This window comes from Dendrobium catenatum, unplaced genomic scaffold (genome assembly GCF_001605985.2).
Source record: "Dendrobium catenatum unplaced genomic scaffold, ASM160598v2 fragScaff_scaffold_976, whole genome shotgun sequence".
Lineage (NCBI taxonomy): Eukaryota > Viridiplantae > Streptophyta > Magnoliopsida > Asparagales > Orchidaceae > Dendrobium > Dendrobium catenatum.
This window is the reverse complement of record NW_021319438.1, coordinates 617,596-635,177: the sequence shown is the minus strand read 5'-3', so window position 1 is coordinate 635,177 and position 17,582 is coordinate 617,596. Positions and strand designations below refer to the sequence as shown.

The following is a 17,582-nucleotide window of genomic DNA, read 5'->3' as shown; positions in this document are numbered from 1 at the left end:
ACCATGCCAAGATGTTCATGTTAACTACAAGTTTTATGAAACTGTAATTTCGATGGACTTGAGTTTAATTTTGAAGTTTTTCAATTTAGATATGCCTCAAGATTTGTACATGCTCAAATTAAGTTTTTGTGACTTATTAATAATATATATTAAAATATTATATAATGATAGTAATTAATTTTTTATTCTTCGTTTGATGGTGTAATGAGTCAATGACATCCTAAATTGAATATATTTTAACATTGTTTATGAAACTCAATATTTTGAACTCTTTTTTTTTGGTAATTTGCATACAAATCATAATTTTTTAATGTATTTTTATATCAAGCACTTAAATCTTCATAATAGTTAGATAAAATTTACTTTTTAAAATTTATATAAAAATATTTTTTTTATCTTAATTATATATATTTATATTTATATAGTTAAATTATAAATATAAAAATTTAGATAATAATTCTATGAAACATTAAATTTTTACACGCTAACATTGTTTGGGATAAAGTCTTGTTGGTATTTCTTTGGGTGCATTGAGTTCGTTCCATGCCCCCCCTATTTTCTCTCCCGCTCCATCTCTGTTCGTACTTCCTCGCGTCGCGCTTCATGCACGTTAGGGTTTTCTGATTCTGTCCTAGTCCCTTTCGACATTCGCGAAAGAATTGCCGACGCCGCAGCCGATGACACACCTCCACCTCCGCCTTTGCCACTTGTTGCAGGTTGGTGATCTCAGTAACTCCAATGGCCGCTGTCTCTCTCTCTCTCTCTCTCTCTCTCTTTATCTCTTTAATGTTTATTTGTTTTTTTTTTCTGCGTTTTCTTTGTTATGGATTATGAAATTTACCATATTTTTATCATATTTGTTTTGAGTGTGGAGTTGATCGGGCCTCCGAGATTATGTCAAATGCGAATGTCAAGTCCACTGAAAGTTTTTGATCGAACGTTGAGAGCTTTATATATGAACGATGACCTTGTTCTTTAGGAAGGATTTTGTCTCGTCATTGTTAGAGATTTAGAACTTGAAGATTGATCGCATAATCTTCGGATTTCCTCATGCTAATTCAGTTTGTATAACAGCCTTTGTCAGTGAGATCTGAAGGAGCTGTTCATATTTGCATTTAGTCGTGCGCAGCTACACGGCTATGATTTTTTAATATAATTTTGATAGCCTCTAGTTTGTAAAGGTTTTCTCATGGATCAGGTATTCCCGTCTAAATTAGAGAAAGCAAGAAATGTAAGCCATGTTTAGTGAAGTAAGTCATCCTTAAGAGCTGGGGACCTGGGTCCATACATGTTTAGCACTTAGCAATGACCGTTGGATTTGTCTTCTAAATTTGGTTTGGGCTGTGAAAAGCTAAGTAGCTAACAATGTATTTGGAATGTATTTGCACCATCAATAAATTCAAATAAGGCATTTTCAAAATTTTATGATGGTGCCATGCATAGGGCTTAGCGTATCAACACCAAGTACTCCTAAAAATATCATCTATAAAATGTGTTCAGCTTCTAATTTTGAAACTCTCGCAGGAAAACAATGAACTGCAATATAGCTGACTATCCTTTTAGTTCGTTTGTATAAATTTCCTTATTTGCATGCATTTGACTGAATTGCATGCTTTACAAGTGCTCCTCAGCTTGGTGCAACTAAAACTTGAATGAGCTTGTAGTCTTATTACTGTCTTTTGTGTAAAAGGTGAATCAATAGACGTTCTCATGGCTAAAGTCATTGAGATTTTTCCCTGTTTAAAAGCATACTTAGAGTATTTTTTCCAATTATGATATGGAAAAGTGCTTTTGTTTGTTGTTGATTTAGAAACTAATATTGATGTTGGTTTTAAAATATGCAAAAGCGAACCATAGACTGGGCATCGGGAAATTCAAAATGTGATAGCACAATGTTTATTTGTTATCATGACTAGAAGAAGTAGCATTTGGACGAGTCATGCAGCATGATTGTATTTGGATATTTCATTCTAAAATATAATGTTTCCTATTTTTCTAGTTTTTATTATGATTATGCAGACATCTTGGCCTTCTATACCACATTGCTTCCTACATGTTTAATTTGGGAATATGAGAACATTGAACTTTTTTTCACTATTAATTATTTTTTGGTTTCTTTATTTTCATCCTTTTCTTTGTTTTAATGCAGATATAATAAAGTGCATGTTGAGAAGCCAAAGTTTTCCTAGAGAAAGAACATATTTGACCCATCGTTTCTATAATCATGGGTACTAAACAACTTCGTCAGGTTCGCTCGTATGGAATGGGCCCAACACTCTCTGCCTCTCCTTTTCCAAGGTTGTCCCAAGTTAGGGCAGCTTGGTTGGCATTCCTACAAGAGAACGAACAGTTGAGGGAAGAATTTGAATTTATCATGAATGAGATTGCCCGACTCAGACAGGAAATGGACGACCTTAGGAGGGTTTTGCTAAACAATGCAAATTGAAGACAATTCAAAAAATATTTTGGCAAGGTATAGATATTGATTTCAATATTTTCTTCTACTGATTGCTGTTGAAATCTACAGATGCTTCTATTAAAGTTAAGAATATTGTGTGATTCTCTAGTGGTCATTTACTATACTACTCTCATTACAAATGAGTTAATCAAGCTTATGTCTTCAATCCCTTTCACAAGCAAGCTGTGATAAATCATGAATTTATGTTTATCTTGTACTTTATGGTGTGGTAGTCTATGCTGATGTATGAGGACATAATTTTTCTGTTTGGTTGTCCATTATAATATTATATGTGATGATGAGATCTTGACTTAAGGTTCTCTATCTTGGAGTGTGAGAATAGACTTTTTATGTATCCACATCTATGGAGTGGTTTTAGAAAATAGAAAATTTCATTTTGGAAGGTGTTAAGATTTGCTGTGAAACAAAACATGTATGAATGGACAGAGAAACTGGTTTTGGGGACTTTACAGTTATGTTTTTGGTGCTTGAATGTAGATGATCTCTTGTTCTTTAGATGGGGTGCCGTCCATTTGAGCTGAAACATATCAACCCATAGTGCTATTTGAAGATGTAAGACTTCCATCTTACAGTCACATTCACTTCTTAACATGAAGGCATATGCCTTACTCTGTGCTTGAATGTGAACAAATCAATGCACGCATGCAACTTTTGGTTTTTTTCCAAGTTGGCTAGTATTCTTCTTTTAGCATAGAATGGTTGTGAAAAGTTTATTTTTTGAGGGGTTATTAAAATAAAAAGGTAAATATAAGGAGATATCAAATGTCAAGTATGCTAAAATTTGCTTCCTATGTATTTTTAACAACATGTGGCATTCTGTTATACTGGCCCTTTTATGCTAAATGGTTCTAACCATTATTTTATAATTCAATTTGTTTTGATCTCAATGAAAGAATAACACGAGTTGGAGATACATTGATTTACCTCTATGGGGCTGTTTGATTGGGTGAACAGTTGATGTTAAGTGATTGCACTTATTCTGCTGGTCTATTTAAGTGAAGTGTATGAAGAGAAATTATTTTACTTTATAATTTATTTTGTTCACAAATTTGTTGCAAAGCAAATGTGATCAAATCAGCCTCATTTGCTTTGCATGCATTTTAAATGGAAGAATCCAAGCAGCTTCTCAACATTTATGCACAAGTTGATTTTGATTCCTTGCTATCCTTGCTATTCTTGCATTGAGACCTAAGTATGGGCCAACACTATATGAATAGCATGGCACATGATTTTGTATTGTATTTTGATAACTAAATTATAATTTGTTATTTGTGTTTTAATAGCTAAATAATGGTGTCTTACTTTATCAGTTATCCTTATAAAATATTGAAAATATTCTTATTATGACTAGTTGTCCATATCTTTTTATTGATCTGCTAGGACAATATATTTCTTTATCTTATCATAGATTGGAAACACAAACCCTTTTCCTCTCAATATGGTTTCATTGAAGGGAAACCCTAGCCATCCCTCTCTTAATTCCGCATTTACCTGAATTAAGCATTCAACTTATATTATCTAGCCTTGTCGTGCCCGCACACCTTGCCTTGCTTCCTTGGCACGCACTACCCCACCTCACCTCGATTTGTTGCCATGCTCACGATCGCTCTTCTCCTCGTCTCGTAAATACTCTCTTTGTGCTTTCTCTCTGCGCCTCCAATATGCTCACTCACTTCTAAGTTACTTGCCTCACCACATGATTGTCTGTGCGGTGTGGCCTCACCTACGAACTCCATTGAAAATTTTTGGACCTGGGTTTGCATATAAACCCTATGCCTATTCTTACACCCCCGAATTGAGTATATGTAATCTAAATGTTGCTCTTGTGCTAATTCGTGAAGTTTTACCCCTATATGAAGCCTTCTCTCTAAGTTTATGCTTGATGGTCTTGTCCTCCTCCTCCTACTCTCCTAAGCTGTTCCAATAAGCTAAACATCTACCTTTTTGATGAGCTATTTACTCTAGATTACTATTGCTATTTGAAAAGGTTAACAATTATTAATTAATTTTCCTATTTAATCATATATGCCCGTTAATAGTCCTTCCCTTAGTTTTGATTGATTTGTTATATCATTGTCCTTAGTGTCTTCTACCAGGACATATTAGGAGGCATTACAGATCCGTGGTAGAAATATATTACATATAATGAAATGGTTCCATTGCTCAATTGACTCGCATGTGATCTGGTTTGTGTTACTCTCTCATTAAACCAATCACTTGTCTATAAATTTATGCCATCAAATTTCATATTGATGGATCTATTTATCGATACAAAGCATGATCAATCGTCAGACAATTTACTCAGGTTTATGAGAGAAATTATGTTGATATACTTTCTCACCAATTGGTTGAACACAATTTTATTTTAATTTTACTATCGCCATCAACCAATGTAGGCCATTAGTTCAAATGGATGTTATTGATGCCTTCTTTGATGGCCATTCCTGTACTTAATAAAAGCCTTTTTGCATGATTTGATAAATTTTTAAAGTTTTTTTATGATGTTAGCCATTGTAGTTGCAACATATCACTTAGTCTTTATCAGACACATCTCAATAGGCTCTATTAGCCAAAATTTGTCGTTTATCAACTTTACTTTATAGAAAGTTTAGCATCTTTTGATGCAAAATTAGAAATATATAAAACTTATGCCAAACGATAATTCAAGGATCAAAATCTAAAAATTTATAGGAAATATAATATTGAACAAAAATAACACAACAATTTAGCCTTATATTGTGAAAAAGGAAAACTAGATTGCAACAGATTTGATAATCTCAATCATATTATGAAGTACTTAGATAAAAAAAAAGAATATGGCTAAAGGTGATGTGATGCATGAGTTGAGTTACACAAGATTAAGAAAGGAGATTGAATAATAGCTTAACCGTTTATATAATTATGCTTCAAATTAAAATCGGTTACAAGAATTCGTAGTGTTCCACTTGCTTAGGCAAAGGAATTACACGGAAAATTAACCAAACAATTTAAGCCAATACAAAGGGAAACGTAAAGTTAAAAGCTAGTGATTTGAATCCAACGATTAATAAGGAGTTGTTCACCTTGAGGCCTCTTCTCTCTTTCCTACGAAACTAGGTTGAGCGGCGGAAGATCATCCAAGCTAGAAGTGAGGTTGCCACGAGGAGGGAGGAGCCAATGAATGTTGCCGGGGAGAAGGAACTCGGAGGTGGAGGTGGCACGGGAGGATGACCTTTGATGATCCACGTGTAGTCGGAGAATTGGTCGTCGACGGCGTCCACTAGTGTTGGTAAAATCCGATCCAAGTACTCCTCGACGGTATTGTCGAAGCCAAATCCGACGTCGAATAAAGGAGATCTTAAGACGTGGATGCCTCCGTAGATGTCGTAGAAGAGTCCGTGATCAACGGTGGGATCCGCCATACACCATGGATTTGGAGACGAGCAATCACCACAAGCAACCAACAATGGGAAGAAGAGAAAGGGAGGGGGTGGTCGGCGGGTTGTAGAGAGTAGGAGGGGAGGCTGGCGGTAGGAATAGGGAGAGAGGGTGAAGTTTATGTTAGAAAACTGAAATTAATTTCAGTTTAAGAGATTTGGGAGGGAAAATATTTGAGGTCTAATTTGAAATTCCCAAATTAAAGGAGGGAATTATTGCTCATTTAATGGGGAGAGCCAATAGGGGGCCGGCGGCATCAATGATGGGCTAGGGATTGATGAAAACTGAAAGAAATTTTAGTTTTAGGTGAAATAGGAGGGATTTATTTTGAAATTAAGTTTGAATTTCAAAATAGTGAGGGGGATTAATTGGGCAATTAATGGGAAGCCCAATGAAGGGGGCCGGCGGCATCATGGAGGTGGGGAGGAGTTTAGAGAATGAGGAGGGGTTTTCCAAATTGGGATGATGACGAGGAAAGCGTTTTCGTCAAGAATTCAATTTCATTGGAATGGAAATTGAATTCAAAATTCTAAAACTTTCCTAATTTGGAAAGAATTTGAATGTGAAACTAAAATTTCAAAAGGGGTTAAGGGAAAGAGTGGCGGTGGGGAGAAGAGGGAGGTGAATGGCCGGCGACAAGGTGGCCGGAGGAGCTATGGTGGCCGGCGGGTGGGGCTCCGAGGGTGGGGTAAGAAAAGGGGATTTTCGGCTTCTTCCAACTTTTGGGTTTTGCTTGTGGTAGTATGTGGATGGTGGAAGGAACTATGATAGAAATTACTTAGAGAACTCACAAAGAGATCTCACACGAAGAACTCACCAAGAGATATTCAAGAACTCACTAAGAGAACATAAAAGTGGAAAATTTTCATTCAACCATTCATTAGTCTCAGACAAGATACACGAGCCCTTTAAATAGGCTCCAAATGACAACAAGTACAAAAGTCTACTATGCCCCTTAGGCTACAAGATAAAACAAATACCCACAAGGGTAAAATGGGAAAAACTGAAAGTAAATAAGTAATAAAAAAATGTAGATACAAATAGTCCTCAGTGGTACAGGCTCTCCATCATGGCCGTCGATCTCTGGTGTCGTCTCTGATAGACGCGCCGGAATCTCCTGTCGATGCCCCCATCAAAAGGTCATAAAAAATCTATGCGCATTTCGTCACATGAGAGCTTTTCTTTGAAAGCTTTCACTAGCACCCGCAACGCTCATGAAGAATCCACATACAACAATGCTCAAGTTTGAGAGGAAACCTTTTTTTTTATTAAATTATATATGTCTACCTATTTATAGAAAAGTCCACAATTGATAGTTTCTTTGAATTCCTAAAATATGGTTTAACTTTGCAAGTTTTATCTTTATCTATAGTCAGAAACAATAATTTATCTATTTTTGCTATGCTGACAAGTTGATAGAATAAGGAAATAGACAATCGAGTCTTGTTACAGTAAGAAATATGGAGAAGGAAGCCACCAATAATTTCATTTTAATTACAGTAGGAATTTCATGTAGAGAAGGAAACCAACTGTATTTGATCTTTTGCTACATTGTATGGCAGGGCAACAAATGTAAAACAATGAAATAATTGGGGTATGGTCTCTGTTATAGGGATGATAAAAAAGGGGAGAAAGTTTCTGCACTAATCTGACAGACTTGGCAAAAATAATTTTGATGAATGGAGTATTTGATATTTATCATACAAATTTGAGTATAGTTGTTTTGCTTATGTAAATTAATTATTGAATAATAACAAATTTATCACTCCAATACACTAGATATCTTTTATTTGTACCATCAATAGTAGACAATCTCATCATTTAGAATTGCTTTTGGAATAACAAGCATATAATCGGTGTTTTGAAAATCAGACCGAACCCGTTAGTTCAACTTGTTTGATTGAAAACCAAATTCGTATTGAACCACTGTGAATTAGTTTAAACTATCAGTTCAACCAAAAAAGCGGTCCTAGTTTTGTTGAACCAGACGGTTTTGTTGAAATAATAGGTTCTACAAATACTATATGTTATTTTAATAAAATTTTGAATTATATATTTTTATTATTTTTAATTTTCAATGTTCATTAAAGGCATATACAAGTAAATTGAATAAGAATATATAGTTGTTACATCACACAGCTTGATTTGTTGCTAGTAATTTATATTTTACATTATATAAAGACAACTGCTTAAAATTCACTTATGCGTGGGATTAAAAAACTGTGAATTTTGGATGAGAGTTTAACTATAAAAATGGGTTGAACTGCAAATTTGGGTTGAGATTGTGTATTTAATTTTTTTATATTACAAAGTTTATATATTATATTAAATATTATTCTTATTACAAATTTTATTTATATTTATACATTTATATTATTATTTTTTAATTTTAAACTTGTTTAATATTCATATAGCTATATTTATAATATACATATAATTATATTAATACTATATTCGTATTAATGGTTAATTGAGTTTTTTAATGAGCTTTATGTTGAGCCATGATTGAGCTTGTTCATGGGCTTATATTAAGATAGTTATGTATTGTCTTTTAAAATTTTAATTATTATGTAATTTATATTATATTTGAATATTTTTAATATTTATTATTTTATTCAGTTCAACCCCTGTTGGAACATTGAATTATGAACCTTTGCTTCATCCAGTTCTATGTTCGGTCCGATTTTCAGAACCTTGCATATAACTATATAGTATTGATGCAATTTAAAAAAAACACAACACTAGAAATTGCAAACAAAAACCCCCTTCCATAAACAATAGACAAACAAAACCTTAAAACTCTACTACTTCAAACTCACATTAAATGGGACACTACAATACCTTACAACTTATAAAGGTTTTGAGAAGAAAGATATAAGTGGAATGGGAACCGTGGAGAGAAGAAGAGTTAGAAGACCGAGACAAAATAGAAGAAGTAAGGTAGAGAAAGATATCTTTCTTAAATGGGACACTACAATACCTTACAAGCTAAATAACCCGCAGGTTATAATGTCCAAATATTCTTTACAATTCAGCTTTGACTGCATCAAGTATAATTGTGTTAGAAGTTGCTGACAAAAATGTGGCCATGAGTTTTTTTTTTAATTATTATGACATACATGTTTTGAAAAGAAATTTTGGTTATGAGCATTAGAATTTTGTTTATGCATTTCATTTATGTATCTTCAAATTGTTTTGTTTTATTTAAAATCATTGAAAATGTCTTTGTTATTTTTCTTTTCAATCTTCTTTCCAAGAAATAGGGGCTGGGTATTGGAATGCAATGTTTTTGTTTCAAAACCATGCTGGGTTAAACAAAAAGCTCTGTTTGGTTTAAAGTAATTTAAAGAAAGAACATGATAAAGAATTGAAAATAGAAATGATAGAAGGAATTGAATAGAAAATAGTTTTCACTCATCAGTTTGGTTGAGAAGAAATTGTGTGAAAAAACAAATTCTCTCTTTTTTAATTAATTTATTTAAGTGAATTGTTGGATAAACATGACTTAACGTTATTCAAATTTCACTTCACATTTTTGTTAGCTTCTTTTCTTAGATTTTAAGAGGGTATCATCATATAGAAAAATAATAATTTGAGTATGTTCTATTTTTTTGGGTGAAAATCATTTTCTTATGAACTAAACCTATAAATAAAATAGCCAAGGTGTAGCTGTGAGGTAGACATTACGGCCGTGATCTTCAATTTCACCATGCCAATAAATGTGTGTATGTGTCTTCAGGGGTACTTGTTTTCTGCTGTACAGTTCAAGTACAGTTCAAATTCCATACTATTAAGTTCAAATTTAGTTTCATGTTGAATTTTTGTGCATTTTGCTTTGAATTTCGACAGCACTCCCTCACATCCCCTGTTTAGGGGGAATTTTGGGGATTGGGCCTTTCCATTATGCTAAGAAAAGCGTGTATGGTAGGCCGTAGACACCACGACTGTGCTCTTCAAGCCCACCACGCCAAGAAAGGAGTGTATGGGTCTTCGGTGGTACCTATCTCTGTTGTACAGTTCAAATTCCCTACCATTCAATTCAAATTTAGTTTCATGTTGTTTAGTTTCTATGCATTTTGTTCTAAATTTCGGCAGCACCCAGACGCGCATGATTTTCGTTGAGTAAATTTAGTCTCTTTTGATGATTTGGATGTTCTGAACGCAATGGTGTAGTTTGTTTTGCAGTAGGACATCATTTGGGTAACGTAGCACGTTGTTTCCTCGATTTGAGCGTTGTTGCCTCGAGATTTGCATTAATATTCTTCTGTGACTTCAATTGAACAAATTGATTATCACTTTTGAGCATTGATGATGTTTCGAACGCAACAACGAAGTCCGTTTTGCGATCGAACATCGTTCGTGCTACATCGCACGTCATTTTTAGGTGTCGGTTATCGATTTTGGTCACTCGGGACCGATTCGACTGCGAGGCACTTCAACTTGGGGGAATTCGGCGATTGAATGTCATTTGATCCTTCAAGTGATGCGTGCAGCCAATGACATATACCCACGTAGGCCCTGACGAGCGTGCTATAGGTACATACATGACGTCTGAGAATGCCGCACAGGTTAAGAAATGGATTTATATTTGAACTCGATCATATGTCTGCAAGTAGACATAATTGATAAGTTTCGATCAATAAATATGTAACAACTTGTGAACTCCCTAATGATGACCGTGTTGAATGTAATATAAACTGGAGTGGATCAAATATTTTTAAATGCCCTCAAACTTTTACAAAATACATGTCCTCAAAACTACCTTGATGATAATCACGTTGAATGTAAATCTGAATCGAAGGGGATCATATATTTTCAAATGCTCTGAAACTCCCACAAAATACTAGTATCTTCAAATGACTTCAAAGATGCCCTGATGATGGCCTATTGAAAGGAAACCTCAACCGGAGAGGACCACAAACATTTAAGTAAACGCCATTCAAACTAGGGGTGTCAATTTTTGGTCACGGGTCATGTTCGGGTCGAATCCAGAACTGACCCTGTTTCAAACGAGTCGACCTTAACCCGACCCGGGTAGGTAAACGGATTGGAAATCCGCACCCGGATCCGACCCGGCGGGTTGCCAGGTTGATCCGAGCCGACACGGGAAGGCTAATTGCGGGCGGGAGCGGACGCTGGCGGTGAGCTGCTGGTGACTTGGATGCACACGCGGACTCGTGCAATCTGGCTTGGACGCGAGCAAGTGCGCAGGCACGGCCGTGCGCGGGGGAGCGCGACTGCGCAAGTGTGAGCGGCGCTTGTGAGCGCGCGAGCAATCTCGAAAGCGTGCGCTGGCAGTCACAGGTTGCCTCGGCAGGCGCGCAGGCGGCATGCTACAGGCCTTGTTGGGCGGGCAGCTTAGCAAGCAGGGCGCGGGCAGCAGCGGGAGGTGTGCGGGTAGCCGGGGAAGGTTCGTGGGGAGCCGGGGCAGCACGGGCAGCTCATTTTAAACGGATTGGCGGGTTGATCGCCAACCTGCCGGGTCAACTCGAACCCGTCCCATTTTTTAAACAGGTCGAATTCTCGAACCCGAACCCGACCCGTTTTGAAACTGGGTCGGGTCAAACCCGAAATTTCCTTGTCAGGTTTTCGTGTCATGTCAAATATTGACACCCCTAATTCAAACGCCTATAATTTAGAACTCCAAAAGTATCAAAATTCAAAGATATTTAAAATTAAAATAAATCATCAAACACTTAAAACACAGATACCCATCCATCATCCACAACAATTTGCTGAGGTGGACAAATATGAAAATCACTTCAGCTCACAAAGAGTTAATGTCTAATCAAAAATATTATTAGGATTCATTCTCAATATGTTTCTTGCCAGTAAAGGCGTGACACGTGTCCTCTAACCCTTGGTTTCGCCGCCAAATGACACCACACTGTAGATTCCGCTGCTAAATGCATAACAGGTAAATGGTTATAACTGGGATCCTCTAAACAGGGTGGTTCGTCGTACAATGAGACCATTGTATTACGGTCATGTTTAGTGCCTGTATGCTCTCCAATGGCATTAAATCTTTGAGATATGAATCAATATGATATGATTATTATGGCACAAAGCTTTATGTCAGCTAAATTGGGTTCAAATTTTGTCTTCTTAAACAAACAACCACTTAGGTTTACAAGGTACCCTTGGATGATGCAACCCATGGTTGCTGACAATGATCCTTCTGTCAGGTTGGGTCGACTACCTCCTTTAACTAAGTGGACCATGTACCACGATGACCTGAGATAACAGAACCATGTGATTTTGATCGAGCTCATAATTATTCCCCCATCATCCTCTTTAAATGTAAGATGGTGAAAATTTTAAATTTTAAATATCAAATTTTCAATTACCAAACCAATGCTGCTACTATTTGTCGGATATCATGTATCTACGGGTACGACGTATTCATTCGATGACTAGCCTTAATTGAAAGTTCTCTCTCGTTATCGGGAGAGGTAATTAACTATAGAGGTTGCGCCCGTAGGAAACTAGAACTTAGATCATAAAGTCATCGCAAATTGAGGGCAAAATCTCCATGTGTGTCTTATCTACAACTTAATCTGCCTTCTAAAAATTTGCCCCAGAGCTTAATTCATTAATACTCCCCCTGAAAGGCGAGGGGAGACCGGGGCGCAAATTTTCGGAGCGCACATCCACATAATTGATTCAAATTGAACACTTCATGAATATTTGATATCTTCACCCTTAATAACCAGGAATATTTGGTAGCCTGTTTGATGTGGACATCAGATCATGTAAGGTTTATCAGAGGCGTGGTCGCCGATCTACGGCCATAATCGAGTCTTTGTATTTTCTTATTTATGTTATCGCATTCTATTTGCTTTCTTTAGTTTCCCGTTGTACCCTCTTATGAAGGGATGCTGTATGTAAGCCCAAGGGGCATTTATGTTTTTTGTCTTTGAGTCCTTTGTATGAGGCTTTATATAGCCCTCATTTTCTTTTGAGGTTAATGAATGATTATGAGAATTTTGATTACAATTGTTTTCTTAGAGCTCATGCGAGAGTTTGAGAGAAAGAGTTAGAGATCTTGGTGGAGCCTAGGAGAGGCCACCCGTCATACCCAACAGTCACCGCCGGTGGCTCTTGGTCCCCCCTCTCTTCCCTCACCACCACCTCCGGCCACCTCTTCCCATCCACCGAAATTTCCCCCTCCCTAGTTCCCCAAGTGCTCTTCCTAAATCAACCCAAAATTCTCCACTAGCTCCACTACCATTGGGCCAATCGGCCCCTTGGCCGAGCCTCACCATCCCCGGCCTCTCTTCCAGCCAGCTTCCCTTGTTTCCCTTGCCGAATTTGGATTGACAAAGTTGGGGGTTGATTTGAAATTCAAATTCCAACATTTTGAATTTTAAAATCTTTCCTAAATTAGTCAATCTATTTGAGGAAAGTTTCTAAAATTAACAATATTTAAATTCAAATTCAAATAGAGTTAATTAAATACTTTCCTAAGTTTAAAGTTATTTTAAGCAAGCTTGTACATGTGCCAATTAAATCCCTAACCCCTTCACAATGCTGCCTGCCCCCTCCCCTTAGTCAATCAATGTTCAATTATTTATTTCCTAAATCTAATCCCTCCTTTAGGAAATATTTCAAACTCCCTAATTTTTCTCTTGGCCGAAACTTTCCCAAATCCCCAAGCTCTAAATTATTTCCTAAAACCAGAAATTGGAATTAGGAAATAAGATTCCCCAATCCCGACGGCCTCCTCTCTCCCAACTGCCTCTCTCTCTCTCTCTCTCTCTCATATTTCCTCTCTACTTTTAATTCCCTATTGACCTTGACTCCATAACTCTTGCTCCTTCAAGTTCCTTTCCACTAAATGCGCAAAACTGAAATTCCTCTCAGATTTCTGAGGAAAAACCTGAAAATATTTCAGATTTTTTAGGGAACAATTTCAGATTTTTGTGAAGGACACTTGGAGTCGCTCTTCGATGCTACTCGAGAGTTGTATCTAGTGCTAAAGAGATTTTATTTTCAACCATCCATGAATGGCGGATCTGGAGACTGGCATAACTTGGGACGAAGACAGCTTCACCGACATCCTACGATCAACTTTCTTCGACGTGAATCTGAGGATCGACCACATCGTTGAAGACTACTTGGAGCGGATCCTAGATACTTTGGTGGAAGCTATCGACGAACACTTCGAAGGCATTGAGTGGAGGATCTCCACCTCTCCTTGACGAAGGTTTCTCTTCCTCTTTGCATCTTACCTCTCTTAGTCTAACTCATCTTGGTTTGATTGCAGTCACGACGGACTCCGCCACATTGCTCTTGCTTAAGCTTAGTAAACGTAGGATTTGAGTGCACCTCTATGTTTTCTAATTCTCATTGTTAGACTAGGGATTATTTTGAAAGCTACTACTATTCGTTGTGTTGTTTTCCTAATTATTTTGGAAGTTTTCAAAGCTCTCACCATTTGATTTAACCTAAGCAGATAACCACTAATTGTTTTTGATTCGTTGTTTGAATTTGCTAAGTGGTTTCGTTCTAGAATTATTCTAATCATAAGTTGTGCAAAATTCATATGAGTTAAAGTGCAATTCATTTACATAGTCCTACATCACTGTTTTAATCAGGAATTAGGTGGTATTTAGCGTGAATTATGCCAAATGGCAATTTTTGCACGAAATAAATCCTATGGGATTGTAAATCCAGAATCTACTAAATCATTTAACTGGATTTACACTAATACAGAATACTCTCTCGCATCCTTTTTCATCGAGCAGCCTCGAATCCCCCATTTCTATATCCTGATCTGCACTCTTTTTGCGCACCTTGTTGTCTTCGCTCGCAACAACGTTGCAAGATCTCACTCGCCTCTTCTGACCAGTTACTATCCTTCTTGCAATTTCATCCTAGCAGGTATATTCCCTTTTGGCAACATTTCTTGCAAAATTTTCCTCCTTTTTAAGTAGAAAATTCTATGCTCCTCACTCGGTTAGGCCAAATCCTCATTGTACACCATACCAATGTTCAGTTCGTAAAACTTATCATATTTGAGGAAGGCATCAACGCCTTCATGGCCGCTGATCTCCTCATCAAACTTGAAGGAGATGTGGATGGTCTGGTTTGGGCCGCTGATCTTTTCATAACCACTTGCAGAAGCCTATTATAGGTTATGTCAAGGAGATATGAACTAATCTACAGCTTTTGTAGTCTTTTTTTATTTATTTTTAATTATTAACTAATTGCCTTATATAATTTTATCAGTAGTCCTGCAATCAAAATTTCTAATGATTTTGTTTTTCTTTTGTTACTCTTGCTGTTAATGTCAAATTTTGTCATTAGAGATTTTCTTAAATGAGTAACCATCAATTTTTTTTTCAGTATCATTTTCTTTTATGTTCATTAGAGATTTAGTGATGATTGCTTTCTGCTTTGCTATATAATTATTGGGATATTAGCATTAAATCTGCATATAATTCTTCATTCCTTCTCCATCTCCTTTGCTTAATTCAGGCTTCATTTGACTTAGTTTTATAGTCTGTTTCCAATACTAGCAATAGTTATAGTTTATTTGGAAAAATAATTATGGTATATTTGAAATAGGATACGAAATGAGCATATACGTGAAAAGGTTGGAGTAGCTCCAATAGAAGATAAGATTAGAGAGAGTCGCCTTAGATGGTTTGGTCACATAAAACTGCAGCCTTCCAATGACCCGGTTAGGAGAGTAGAGGTGTTAGATTTGACTTATGTTAAGAAAGGTAGGGGTAGACTTAAAAAGACTTGGTTAGAAAATATTAGGAATGACCCTTCTTTATTAGATTTATATGAGAATTTAACTTTTAATAGGACATAATGGAGAAAATGATTCATGTAGCCGACCCCACGGAGTGGGATAAACCGATAAAGACTTGATGTTGTTTTTGTTGTATATTTTCCTTAAACTCAGTCATCTCTTTCACTTCGTAGAGCTCAGATTATTTGGATTTTTTTTTTTGCAAAATTATTATTATTTTGCTGGACGTATACAAGCTTCCATAATTAGAATATGTGTTCACCTAGACATTCTTTATTCTTCTTCTCTACTCAAGTCGATGGGCTCCTACACGTAACTAGTATCTGTATTTTTTATTCTGGGTTCTCTCTCTTTTTGAAAACAATAACGAATGAAACTATGAAAACTGATGCTTTATTAAAAAAAGTGTTGCCATACCCGTTTCTAAGAGTATTTTGATTTTTAAGATTGTTGTAATGCAATAGCAATTTCTGCAGAGATTATTTTAAGAGTAACTTGGTTTTAAAATTAGCGAATGTCAAACATTAATAATACAAAAGTTACGGCAAGCACTGACAATTCAACTGCATATGAGAAAACTTGGGCTTCGTTTGAGGCAGCTTTTTTGCTGCTTCTTAAAGTAGCTTTCTAGTATAAAATTTTTAATTATAAAGCTGTTTTAAGCAGTAAGAAAGCCATCCCAAATGTAATAGCGTTGTATGTGCTTGTACAAATTGTCCAGATATTTTTGTAATGACTTATGTTAGTTTTTTAATTACATACAAATGTGACAACTATTGTTTTTGGAGGCCGACTTCATGTAGTAGGATAAATACTTGATGTTGTTGTTTTTTGGTGCCATACGTGTTCACTAAAACTAAACGTGTCCTGAAGGATTTGATACAATTATTTATAAATGTCAAAACTGATTATATACATATTCTCTCTCTTTTTTTTCCCTATTCAGTTCTCATGCTTGCATTTCGCATGCCTCAAATATAAATCATGAAGTAAATTACCATAAATCCTGAAGTGCATAGGCAAATAGTTTGTCAAAATTAAACAACTATTGCCAGATAGTTTACTGGGTTTAATAATCTAAGGATTCTATAAATCTAGATTTACAGGATTGACTATATCCTAAATGAAGAGAAATATCCCCTTAATCTATCAAACTTCACAATTTTCTAACATTGTAATCTTTGTAACCATTGTTCTTTTTTACAGCTCTTTTTTTGACCTGTTTGCAGGTTTTTAGAACTGTGCTGTACATAAGAGCTACTTAGCCTGAGATCTTTTAGCAGGGTGCTTGAAAAACTAAGCAAACCACTTGGCCAACTTTTTTTTTGTTTTTGTTTTTGTTGAATGTGATTGTACATTGGCATCTCTGATTTCATCTTCAAAGACATTTTAGTTGGGTTGATTTTCTTCACTTTACCTGCACTTAATTATTTATTGGGAGATATATCAAAAAGGTTTTGGCAATTCCCTCTGTATATTTTGCCAGATTTTTGAAATTTGGTTTCAAAAAATTTAGTACATGATAAAATTCGGTATGCAATGCTCTACAGTTCTTATGTTTTATGAAGTCAATATGTATGTTGGATTATAGAGAAAAGGATCAAATTGGTCGTCTAATTTGTTTCTAAAGTATCAAAATGGTCCATTGATCATATACAAGTATCAATTTGATCGCTTTGCTCTTTAAATTAAGATCAAATTATTTTTTTGTTGGATCATTTAGGTTTTTATTTAAAAAAATTAAGGGACCAAAATAATAAATAATTAGGGATTATTTTGAATCTTCATAAAAAGTTAAGGCCTAAGGGATCAAATTTGCTGTAGTGCTCAGTTTGAATTGACTTAAGTTTGAGCTATTTAGAGCTTTGAAAAATTTCCCTCTATTTTTTAGCCTATTCATTGGAAATAGCATTTAGGGGAGTA

The 17,582-nt window shown here is 35.8% G+C and overlaps 1 long non-coding RNA gene across 1 annotated transcript; it reads left to right on the top strand.

Annotated features, from left to right (window-relative positions):
• The first annotated feature begins 515 nt into the window (after positions 1–515).
• LOC110101619 lies at positions 516–17,194 on the top strand. The gene is made up of 3 exons (XR_002303726.2): positions 516–716; positions 2,150–2,473; positions 16,889–17,194. It is a non-coding gene; the product is annotated as an uncharacterized LOC110101619 (long non-coding RNA).
• The last annotated feature ends 388 nt before the right edge of the window (positions 17,195–17,582 follow it).